General features: G+C 40.8%; 1 non-coding gene across 1 annotated transcript; it reads left to right on the top strand.

Annotated features, from left to right (window-relative positions):
* The first annotated feature begins 616 nt into the window (after window positions 1-616).
* On the top strand, window positions 617-722 carry LOC140837532 (small nucleolar RNA R71). The gene has a single exon (XR_012119363.1). It is a non-coding gene; the product is annotated as a small nucleolar RNA R71 (small nucleolar RNA).
* The last annotated feature ends 9546 nt before the right edge of the window (window positions 723-10268 follow it).

The following is a 10268-nucleotide window of genomic DNA, read 5'->3' as shown; positions in this document are numbered from 1 at the left end:
AAGTCTAGTTTCAGTGGATGAAATAAACTTAGACATCATTTGCTCCAAGTTGGACTTTTCTTCTCTAGGAGGATCAGACTTGTACATCGGTTGTTTTCCATATGGTTGTCCTCCCTGTGGTCGATTCTGACTGTTTTGGCCACCCCATGAGAAGTTGGGATGTTGCCTCCATCCCGGATTGTATGTGTTCGAGTAAGGGTCATTCCTTGGGCAGTTCTGGACTCCCACTTGATTTATTGGTGCCCCTTCTTGTACATAAAATGGATTGTCATCTTGACAGTCCTTCACACAGTGTTCTCCTCCACACTTTTCACAGAATATATCTTGAAGACGCATCGCCGTGCCACCCACATTCAAGCTGTCTAGTTTCCTTTTTAAAGCATCAAGTTGTGCAGTAATAGCAGAAAAATCAGTTACCTGGTGAACTCCTACACTCTTCCACTGGTTGTTTCTTTCTGATTGAGGATGATAGTTGCTAGCAGCCATCTCCTCCAACAACTCATATCCTTCTTCCGCAGTTTTTCTCAACAAGTTTCCACAAGCAGCAGCATCTATCATAGTACGGTTAGGAGTAAGCAAACCATAATAAAATTTTTGAACGACTAACCCGAGTGGTAATTCGTGATGTGGGCATCTTCTTAATAGATATTTGAAGCGTTCCCATGCCTCATATAAAGACTCCTGATCGAATTGAGCAAATGTTGTAATGTCTGCCCGCAGCTTCATGGTCTTTGATGGAGGAAAGTATTTAATGAGAAATGCTTTCGCCATGTCTTCCCATGTAGTGATCGAACCTACAGGCAAACAATTTAACCATGCTTTAGCTTTATCACGTAAAGAGAAAGAAAACAAACGCAACCTGACAGCATCATCAGAAACTCCATTGAATTTAAAGGTATCGCAAATTTCAAAAAAATCTGCGATGTGTGTGTGTGGGTCATCTACTGCAGATCCTCCAAACTGGACTGTGTTCTGAATCATCTGAATTATAGCTAGTTTGATTTCGAACTGGTTTGCTCGCACCATAGGCCTCACAATGCTGGGGCGTGCTCCATCCAAAGAAGGTTGGGCATACTCCAGCATCGGTATACAGCGTGGTATCTCAACTTGTCTATTTTCACGCTGTTCCTCCTCACGTTCTTACTCGTGTCTCTCCATCAGTTCTTTAAGTCTCTATTGTTGTCTTCGCCTACGGAAAGTTCTTTCAATTTCAGGATCAAACTCAAGCTCCACGTCAAGTGACTTTGGCATGCACTAGACAAGATATCTAGAATAAATATGGAGTGTTAGCTCAAGAAAAATAAAATAATGCTAAAGAAAATAACTAAAAATACAATTGTAGATTAACAGTCCCCGGCAACGGCGCCAAAAACTTGATCGAGCAAAACTTTCACTATTGAATCCTCAATAAAAATATGATTTTGTATGCTCAAATTAATCGCAAGTGCACGATGTCAAGTAATAGTATAGTGTACGTGAGTACGAGTATCGTTCCACTGGAGACTGTATTTAACAGTTATTATTTTCAGTTATTGAACATTTAGCAACGAAAATTGATTTGATTGTTTTAACACTACTGTTCTTAAATAATTAAACAGATAATAAAGGATTCAAAACTAAATTAATAATCAGAGATAGTATCCAAAATGGTTGAATAAAATTCAATAAGAAATGGATTTGTTGGGAATATCGGTTCACCTACCCCTCGTTAATTAATTAATTTATTCGATAATGATCATATGCTTCCGACATGATTTCCTATTCAATTGAACACACTCTCTCGAGTTATGCCAAACTAATTCTACTCGATGAAGTAATTAAATGTCTTTAATTATTTATCAAGAGTGAATCGCATTTCGATCTATGAAATCCCCTAGTTTTCGACCCTAAGGACTATGACTATCGGCGCGTATCCAATTTCATATGTCTATGTAAATTGTAGATCCACGTATTATACTACTCGTTCCTATCTCAAGTTATTCTCTCGAACTCACTGCAATATAAAAACGTTGTTAAAGTTAGCTACGCTCTAACAACACGAAGAAAAACAATAGTATAATCAAGAACAAATCAAAAATCGAGATGCAAATTAATTATATCAAAGTTTGGGGTAGGATCCCCTTAAATCCCAACAAATATTAAAGTTTAGCTACTAAAATTCATAGTGACATTAAGCAAAACTAAGTTCAGATGATAAAAACTAAAAAAAAATACTAGTGTTGACGAAAAACACGAAGAACGACGGCCGGAAAACTTCAAATCTTCAATCTAAGCGCAAAGTGCTCTCTTTAACTTGTGGTGGCTCCAGAATAGTGTCTGAATCTCCCTATTTCGTGTCATCATCATTCCCATATCAGCCACCCCTCCAAAATAATGTAAAGATTCGGCTGCAAAATCTTGCCAAAATTAGGTGGCGCTCGGGCGGTAAAGAATTACCGCTCGAGCGCCACACTCTCTGTAGAATACCTGGAGCATGCGGCTTCTGGCGCTCGGGCGGTAGAAAAGTACCGCTCGAGCGCCACATCTTCTGTATTTTTTTGTTTGTGGATTACTTCTCGCGCTCGGGCGGTAGAATTTCACCGCCCGAGCGCCACACTTTCTGTAAGTCTCTTCGGCAACTCGCTTCTCGCGCCCGAGCGGTAGAAAATTACCGCTCGGGCACCAACTTTTCTGTACACAATCTTGTTGGCTTAGCACTTGGCTCCGATTTCCGTTTTTCCGACCATTTTTCCTGCAAATTCGTCACGCCCGTGTGAGATATGATCACATGCAAATGTTTACTCTAAAATGAATGAGAATGTAAATGAAATGGAGGCATGCACAATGCAAACACACACAAATTAATGCAATAAAAAAATCACACATATCAGATACCCTGATCGAAGATCTATCTTAGAGAACACTGTGGCTCCCTGCAGCTGATCAAACAAGTCTTCGATCCTAGGAAGTGGGTACTTGTTCTTGATCATTACCTTGTTCAATTCTCGGTAGTCGATGCACAGCCTCATACTCTCATTCTTCTTCTTTACATAAATTCCTCGTGGAGAAGATCCTGAATCTGCTGCTTGAGTTCTAACATTTCAGCTGGAGCTAATCAGTACGGTCCCTTAGAGATTGGCACAGTTCCTGGCATAAGGTCGAATGCAAACTCCACATCTCTCTCTGGTGGAAGACCTGTGACGTCATCAGGAAAGGTGTCTGGGAAATCTCTGGCTACTGGCACCTCTGATATAGATGGAGTGGGCACATCAGGTGCTGAAATGATGCTGGCCAAGAACGCCTGACACCCCTTAGAAATAAGTCTCCGTGCCTGCATGCAAGAGATCATGCGCTGGAAACTCCTCCATCTGGCTGGCTCAAAAAGAAACTGCTCCATGCTCGGCGGTCTAACCAATACTAACCTCTTCTGAAAATCAATCAGAACTCTGTTCTTCGTCAGCCAGTCCATTCCCAAAATAATGTCGAACTCTGGCATCGGCAAGATGATCAAATCTGCGCTGGAAACTCCTCCATCTGGCTGGCTCAAAAAGAAACTGCTCCATGCTCGGCGGTCTAACCAATACTAACCTCTTCTGAAAATCAATCAGAAATCTGTTCTTCGTTAGCCAGTCCATTCCCAAAATAATGTCGAACTCTGGCATCGGCAAGATGATCAAATCAGCATACACCATGTGGTCGTGCAATTCTAGATCAATGTCTCTGACCACACTAGTAGCTAACAGCTCTTCCCCTGATGGGACGGTTACTGAATAATTCACTTCTAGTCCAATGGTCTTGATATCCAAGTGACTAGCGAACGCTTCTGATACAAATGAATGGGTGGCACCTGAGTCTATCAGGGCCTGAGTAGCTATTCTCTTAATGAAAATATTTCCTAAGAGACGTTAGCATAACACAAACTTATATCCCAAAAATTATAACATTAACATCAGACATAGCAGAAAATTATTATCCCAAATTACTCAAAATATTACTAGCACCTTAATAATCCCAAATAAAATTCCACATGCAAGGCAAAATTAATACTGAGCTTAGGTAGAAAATTTACCTGTCAGTAAAGTCATGTCTGGGTTCGCCTCTTGTGCATGCATGGCGAATACTCTGCCCTGAGTAGGCTGCTTCGACTGTGGGCACTCCTACAGCATGTGGTCGGTAGCTCTACATTTAAAACACTTGCCGGATCCCCATAAGCACTGTCTGGGATGCTGGCGATTGCACTTCTGACACACTGGGAAATTACCGAGCTTCTGAGGCGCCCCTTGCTGTTGAATTGGACCTTTGCCTTTTGGCGGTCCTTGATATGGTTTCTTCCCCAGCGGCCCCTCAAACGCCCTCTTAAACTGAGGTCTCTGATGCTGCTGCTGCTGGTGTTACGGTGGTGCTTGGTAGGGCCTCTTGCCCTGCCTGTGCATCTTGATATCCCTCAGATCCTGCTCTGCCGCCAATGCTCTAGATACGGCGACTGCATAGCTAGTAGGACCAGCTAATCTAACATCGCTGCGCAAGATCGGCCGCAATCCATCCATGAAATGCCTCAGCTTACTCTGGGCATCATTAGCTATCAGGGGTACGAAATGATACCCCCTCTCAAACTTCCTCACAAAGTCTGGAACACTACTGTCTCCCTGTCGCAGTGTCATAAACTCCCTTGTTGGACGGGAACGTACTTCTTCAGTGAAGTACTTAGAGCAGAAAACCTCCTTGAAACCATTCCAAGGCAAAACCTGTAAGTTGACTGTCAGTGATGAACTCTCCCACCATAGTCTGGCGTCCCCTGACAGAAGGAACGCGGCACACCTGACCCTATCTGCATCGGTCAGTTCCATAAAGTCAAAAATAACCTCGATGGACTTAATCCATCCCTCAGCTATCATCGGGTCGGTGGTACCCAAAAACTCCTTAGGATTCATCCTCCTAAATCTCTGATACACTGCTTCCGGTCTGGGCCTCTCCCCCGCATCTACTGCAGTATGGTTCCTCGCAAACTATGCGAAGAACTAAGTCATTCCTGCAAGCATCTATGCCTGCATATCTGGCGGTGGAGGTGGGGGTGGAGGAGCGTCTCCCCTCTCCTCCCGAGGCTCTCTATCCTCATCCCTCGTTTCCCGGTCAACCACACGTCTAGGAGGCATTCTGTTCCAACAATTTACCCAACACGTAAACCCACTATGCAAGAATATATAATAACAATAAAATAGATGCACGTACTCTGAACTCAAAAATGTAAACAGGCTGAAATCATGACAATGCGCTTACTACATAACATAATTCAAAACTTTAAAATTACAGACTTGAGTGTGACTTCGTGAGCTTCTTGCGACTGGCAGTAGACATAACCGTTTACAAGAACACCGCTCTGATAACAACTGTAACTACCATACTTTAACTATTTAAAATTTGCGGAAAAATTAAAAATTTTCTTAAAAAAACATGAACATTCAAAATTCGATAAAATAACTGTACGTCTCAACTTGTCGCAACGAAAGATCTAAAATAAAGTTTGACAAAAGTGTTTGAACATTTTCATAAAGACTTAAAAACATGGGCGGTCCTCGGGTTTAGCCTCCCACTCAGTCCAAGCCTGCTCCTTGGTCCCCACCTCTTGTCTCCTCATAAACACCCTCACCTGCATCGATCAACTCTAGTGAGTCTAAAGACTCAACACATATAAACTGGAAGTAACGAATAATACGTGATAAAATCACATGCAACTTTAAAATAGAACATACATACTTGAAACATGAACTTATCATAAACTTGAACATACATACATAATATGGACGTGCCATAACGTGAAAACTTTTCATAACATGCTTGCATACTGGTACCTACTTGAACATACATGAACTTCATAATTTCAAAGCAAGTGACACATAACATAATCGCCTGATCAGACTAAACCACAGTACTGGGATGACAGGGACGTATCCACTGCCACATACATGAGATCCCCGTTCATAATTTAACGGGCTGATTGGTCAACGTTTATAATTTAACGCTTTCCAATCACGATCTAAACCCGTTCATGATTTAATGGGGTTGAGAGGTCCTCGGCCACGTTCACCGACTTCCAAACCCATTCATAAATTGGTCACAAGACATTTAGCATATCTCACAAATTTAAAATATTATCTTGCACGTCGAACATACTTACTTGGCATTGAGGGATTCGTTGGACTTCGATCGGGGCCGTCGCTGCACATACTAATCAGGAATTTACATGCTTAACTTGCATAACTTAGACGTAGGTAATCATGCTTACTTACGAGTTTATTTCCTTCCTTAGGACGTTCTTAAATTCCCATGACTCGACCTTGTAAATTATTGCACTATACCATGACATCAAACCCCAAACATGCTATAAAATTTTCCGCAAAATATGAAGGACACGGACCCCGAGCTTAGGTCCGGGTAGGGGTCCGGGTCCATGCGCTAAAATGTGTCGTGCAGAAAAAGGAAGGCACGGACCCAGTGTCTGGGTCCGTGTGTGTGCGCAAAAGAAGAACTCGGGAAGAAGAAGAGACACGAACCCCGTACTAGGGTCCGTTTAAGGGTCCGTGTAGGCTCGGGAATTTGACACTTCAAAGAGAGCAACGGTCCGTGTAAGGGTCCGTGTACCTGCGGTAATTGGAAACTCTCGAAAATTCTGAACACACAATGTTTGTCATTCTAGACTCGATTGTACGGACCATGAACCGACACGCCGAGACCCATCCTAGCATGCTTTAACACCAAACCAAAATTCGTACAAACTCCCAAAGCAATGATGTTCACCCTACGATGCATATCATTCAAAAACGTGGCAATTGACATCGAAACGTTTCCTACGGCTTTTAAGGTACTCGAGTTCCTATCGACACTAAACGACATAAAAAATAACAACCCAACATCATACTAAGCATACCTAGATGCAACAACGATCACCCGTCGATCCCCAACGAAGCCTGCAACAATAAAAATCTCGAGAACACATCAATACATATTTTCTGAAAAATGAAGTTTGAGCATCCTCACGAAAAACACCATAACTCACTCAATATTTATCCAAATATTTTGAATTTACTGTCAAATAGAAGGTATCAAAAAGTTATACAATTTTCACGTTGAAAGTTTTCTCAGAATGACGACCGAAAAGTCGCAGTTTTTAAAAAGACAGTAAAAACGTGATTTTAGATCAAAAACAATTGTTTCAAAATTTATTCAAACGTCAAGGTTTAAACTTCTACACATCACACATGTATTTTAAGCATAAATAATAACACAACGCATAATATGACGAGATCGATGCAGAAATAACAGATTATACGTGCCTTATGTTATTCAAAAATACCGTGGCGACGATACCGAAGCGGGGAGAGATGCGAGGTTGATCCGGGATGATCGTGGCGCTAAAATCTTGCAACGAAATTAAAGAAAAGCTGCTGGAAAGTTTGAAGGATATGGGCGGCCGCTTCTTAGATGAAAACCCTAGGTTTTGCAATCTCAAAATAATAAAAATCTGAATTGTGATAGTGTGTGTTTTATGGTTTAGTGTGTGTAAAAACGTGTAAGTGTGTGTGGGTGTGTGTAACGTGTGTGTGGGTTTTTAATTAGGAGAAATTAGTGCTAAATTAAATAAATTAAATACTAATTAAAAGTTAACACACACTAATTTAATCAAACTCCTCATTTAGATTGATTACGCACTAGTTTTAAAAGTTCCAAACTCTTAAATTACTAAATACATAAATAAGGCTTTAAAATGCTAAAATTAAATAAATTATTTAAAACGTCTCATCCTTAACTTAAAATAAATACCATCTTTTGAAATTGCCAAAAATCGTCACCGGGTCTTTTCCTCAATCCCGCCTCGAATAATCGCCTGAAAGATGAAACTCGAAAAATATTTTAACGTGCACCACATAAACACGAATAATTTACAATAATGTATTTAAATAAATCATGCACTAATAGGACTCGTTTTAAAATTAAATAAATGCTGTAATAATTAAATAAATGCATGAGTTATACGTGTATTAAATTTGGGCACTACAGAACTGAATATGAGACAACGAAGAAGGCTTGATTTATTGAAAGATTTTGATTGTGAAATCAATTATTATCCGGGGAAGTCCAATGCAGCAGCTGATGCACTGAGTCGAAATGTATGTTTCTTTATCCTTATCGATTATTGGTGTTTAAAATTTGATAGAAGATTGTTGTCTTTCTGGATTAATATTTGAGACAGATTGTAAACCTTTGAGACTCTATACCGTTCAAGTTGAACCAGAGCTGATTTTGAGAATTAGAGAAGCATAGAAAGTTGTTCAGAATATTCAGAATTCGATTGCGATGGTCAGATCAGGGCATCGATCAGAATATCAGGTTCGTAATGATGTATTATATATGAATACTCGTCTTGTTGTGCCAAATGTTTCAGATTTGAAACAACAGATATTGTCAGAAGCACACAATAGTCGATTCAGTATTCATCCTGGTGGCAGTAAAATGTATAATGATTTGAAAAAATAGTTTTGGTGGAAACAGATGAAAGCAGATATTGCAGAGTTTGTATCCAAATGTCTGAATTGCAAACAGGTGAAAGCAGAAAGAAAGAAACCAGTAGGTTTGTTGCATAGCTTATCCATTCCATAGTGGAAATGGGATAACATTTCCATGGAATTTGTGACGAAGCTACCACGTTCCTCCAGAGGTAGTGATGCGATTTGGATCGTTATTGACAGATTGACCAAATCGGCATGTTTTATTCCGTACAAGATGACGTACAGACATGACCAGATGGCAGATATTTATGTCAAAGAAGTGGTCATATTGCATGGAGTGCCGAAGTCGATTGTATCAGACCGTGATCCTCAGTTTACTTCACACTTTTGGCACAGTTTACAGCAAGCTCTAGGTACGAAGTTACATCTGAGTACCACATATCATCCTTAGAACGACGGACAGTCAGAGCGGACTATCCAGACATTAGAAGATATGCTTAGAGCTGTAGAACTATATTTTTGCACTAGTTGGCAAGAATCTTTGCCACTTTGTGAATTTTCATACAACAACAGCTCTCAGACGAGTATAGAGATGGCTCCGGTTGAAGCGTTGTATGGCAAAAAGTGCAGATCCTCTCTTTATTTGGACGATATCTCTGAGGAACCTGAGATTGGACCTGACATGATTCGAGAGATGACTGAGAAAGTGTAACTGATTCGACAAAGAATGAAGACAGCTCAAGACAGACATGCCAAAGATGCAAATGTTCGACGACGACCGTTGGTATTTGAGGCAGGAGACAGAGTATTTTTGAAGATTTCTCCTTTATGAGGCATTTTCAGATTTGGCAAGAAAGGGAAGTTGTCTCCATGATATATCGGTCCTTATGAAATTCTAGTGAAGATAGGAGATCGTGCTTATCAACTCGCTCTAACTCCATCTTTATCTGGAATACATGATGTCTTTCATGTATCTTTATTGCGGATTCCTGATGCTTCTCATATTCTTCAGCCAGACGAGACAGAACTTGATGAGACTCTGAGTTATTTTGAAAAGCCGATTCAGAAGAAAAACAACTCAGAAAGAAGACTATTCCGCTTGTGAAAGTTCAGTGGAGTCGTCACGACATTGAAGAAGCTACTTGGGAGACTGAATCAGACATGAGACAGAAATTCCCAGAATTGTTTCATTGATTTGAGTTTCTTATTCATTTCTGTTATATATATTTCCTACCTTATCTAATTTGATTGCCTGTGATTTCGAGAACGAAATCAGATTTTAGAGGGGGGATTGTAATGGCCGACATTTTTTTTTGTTAATCTGAGATATTAATTAATGAATTGATGTGATTATAGAAGGACCGTTCCGAGACCCGATTTGGAATAGCATGAGCATTGTATGTTCAAGGACAGAACACCTCGTGCATATGCACGAGAGGAGGCGCGCATATGCACGAGCGTGGCAGAAGACCTAGCGCATATGCGCGAGCATGGGAAAATCTCTAAGTGTGGGACCAGAAGGTCTCGCGTATATGCGCGGCGATGAGGCGCGTATATGCGCGAGTTGCAATATGTCGAGACAGTAGGTATCGCGCATATGCGCGAGCCGATGAATGTACAATCGCCGAGACCAGTAGGTCTCGCACATATGCGCCATTGAGGGACGCGCATATGCGCGAGACGTGCTGCATAAATATTACGCCACTTGGTCCTTGCCATGCATTATAAGTGTAATTATCATTTCTTTCCTTCAGAATTTTCAAAGGAAACCGAGAGAGCTCCAAG

Source organism: Primulina eburnea, chromosome 7, assembly GCF_022965805.1.
Source record: "Primulina eburnea isolate SZY01 chromosome 7, ASM2296580v1, whole genome shotgun sequence".
NCBI lineage: Eukaryota > Viridiplantae > Streptophyta > Magnoliopsida > Lamiales > Gesneriaceae > Primulina > Primulina eburnea.
Note: the sequence above shows the minus strand (reverse complement) of the source record. Positions and strands in the feature narration are given on the sequence as shown.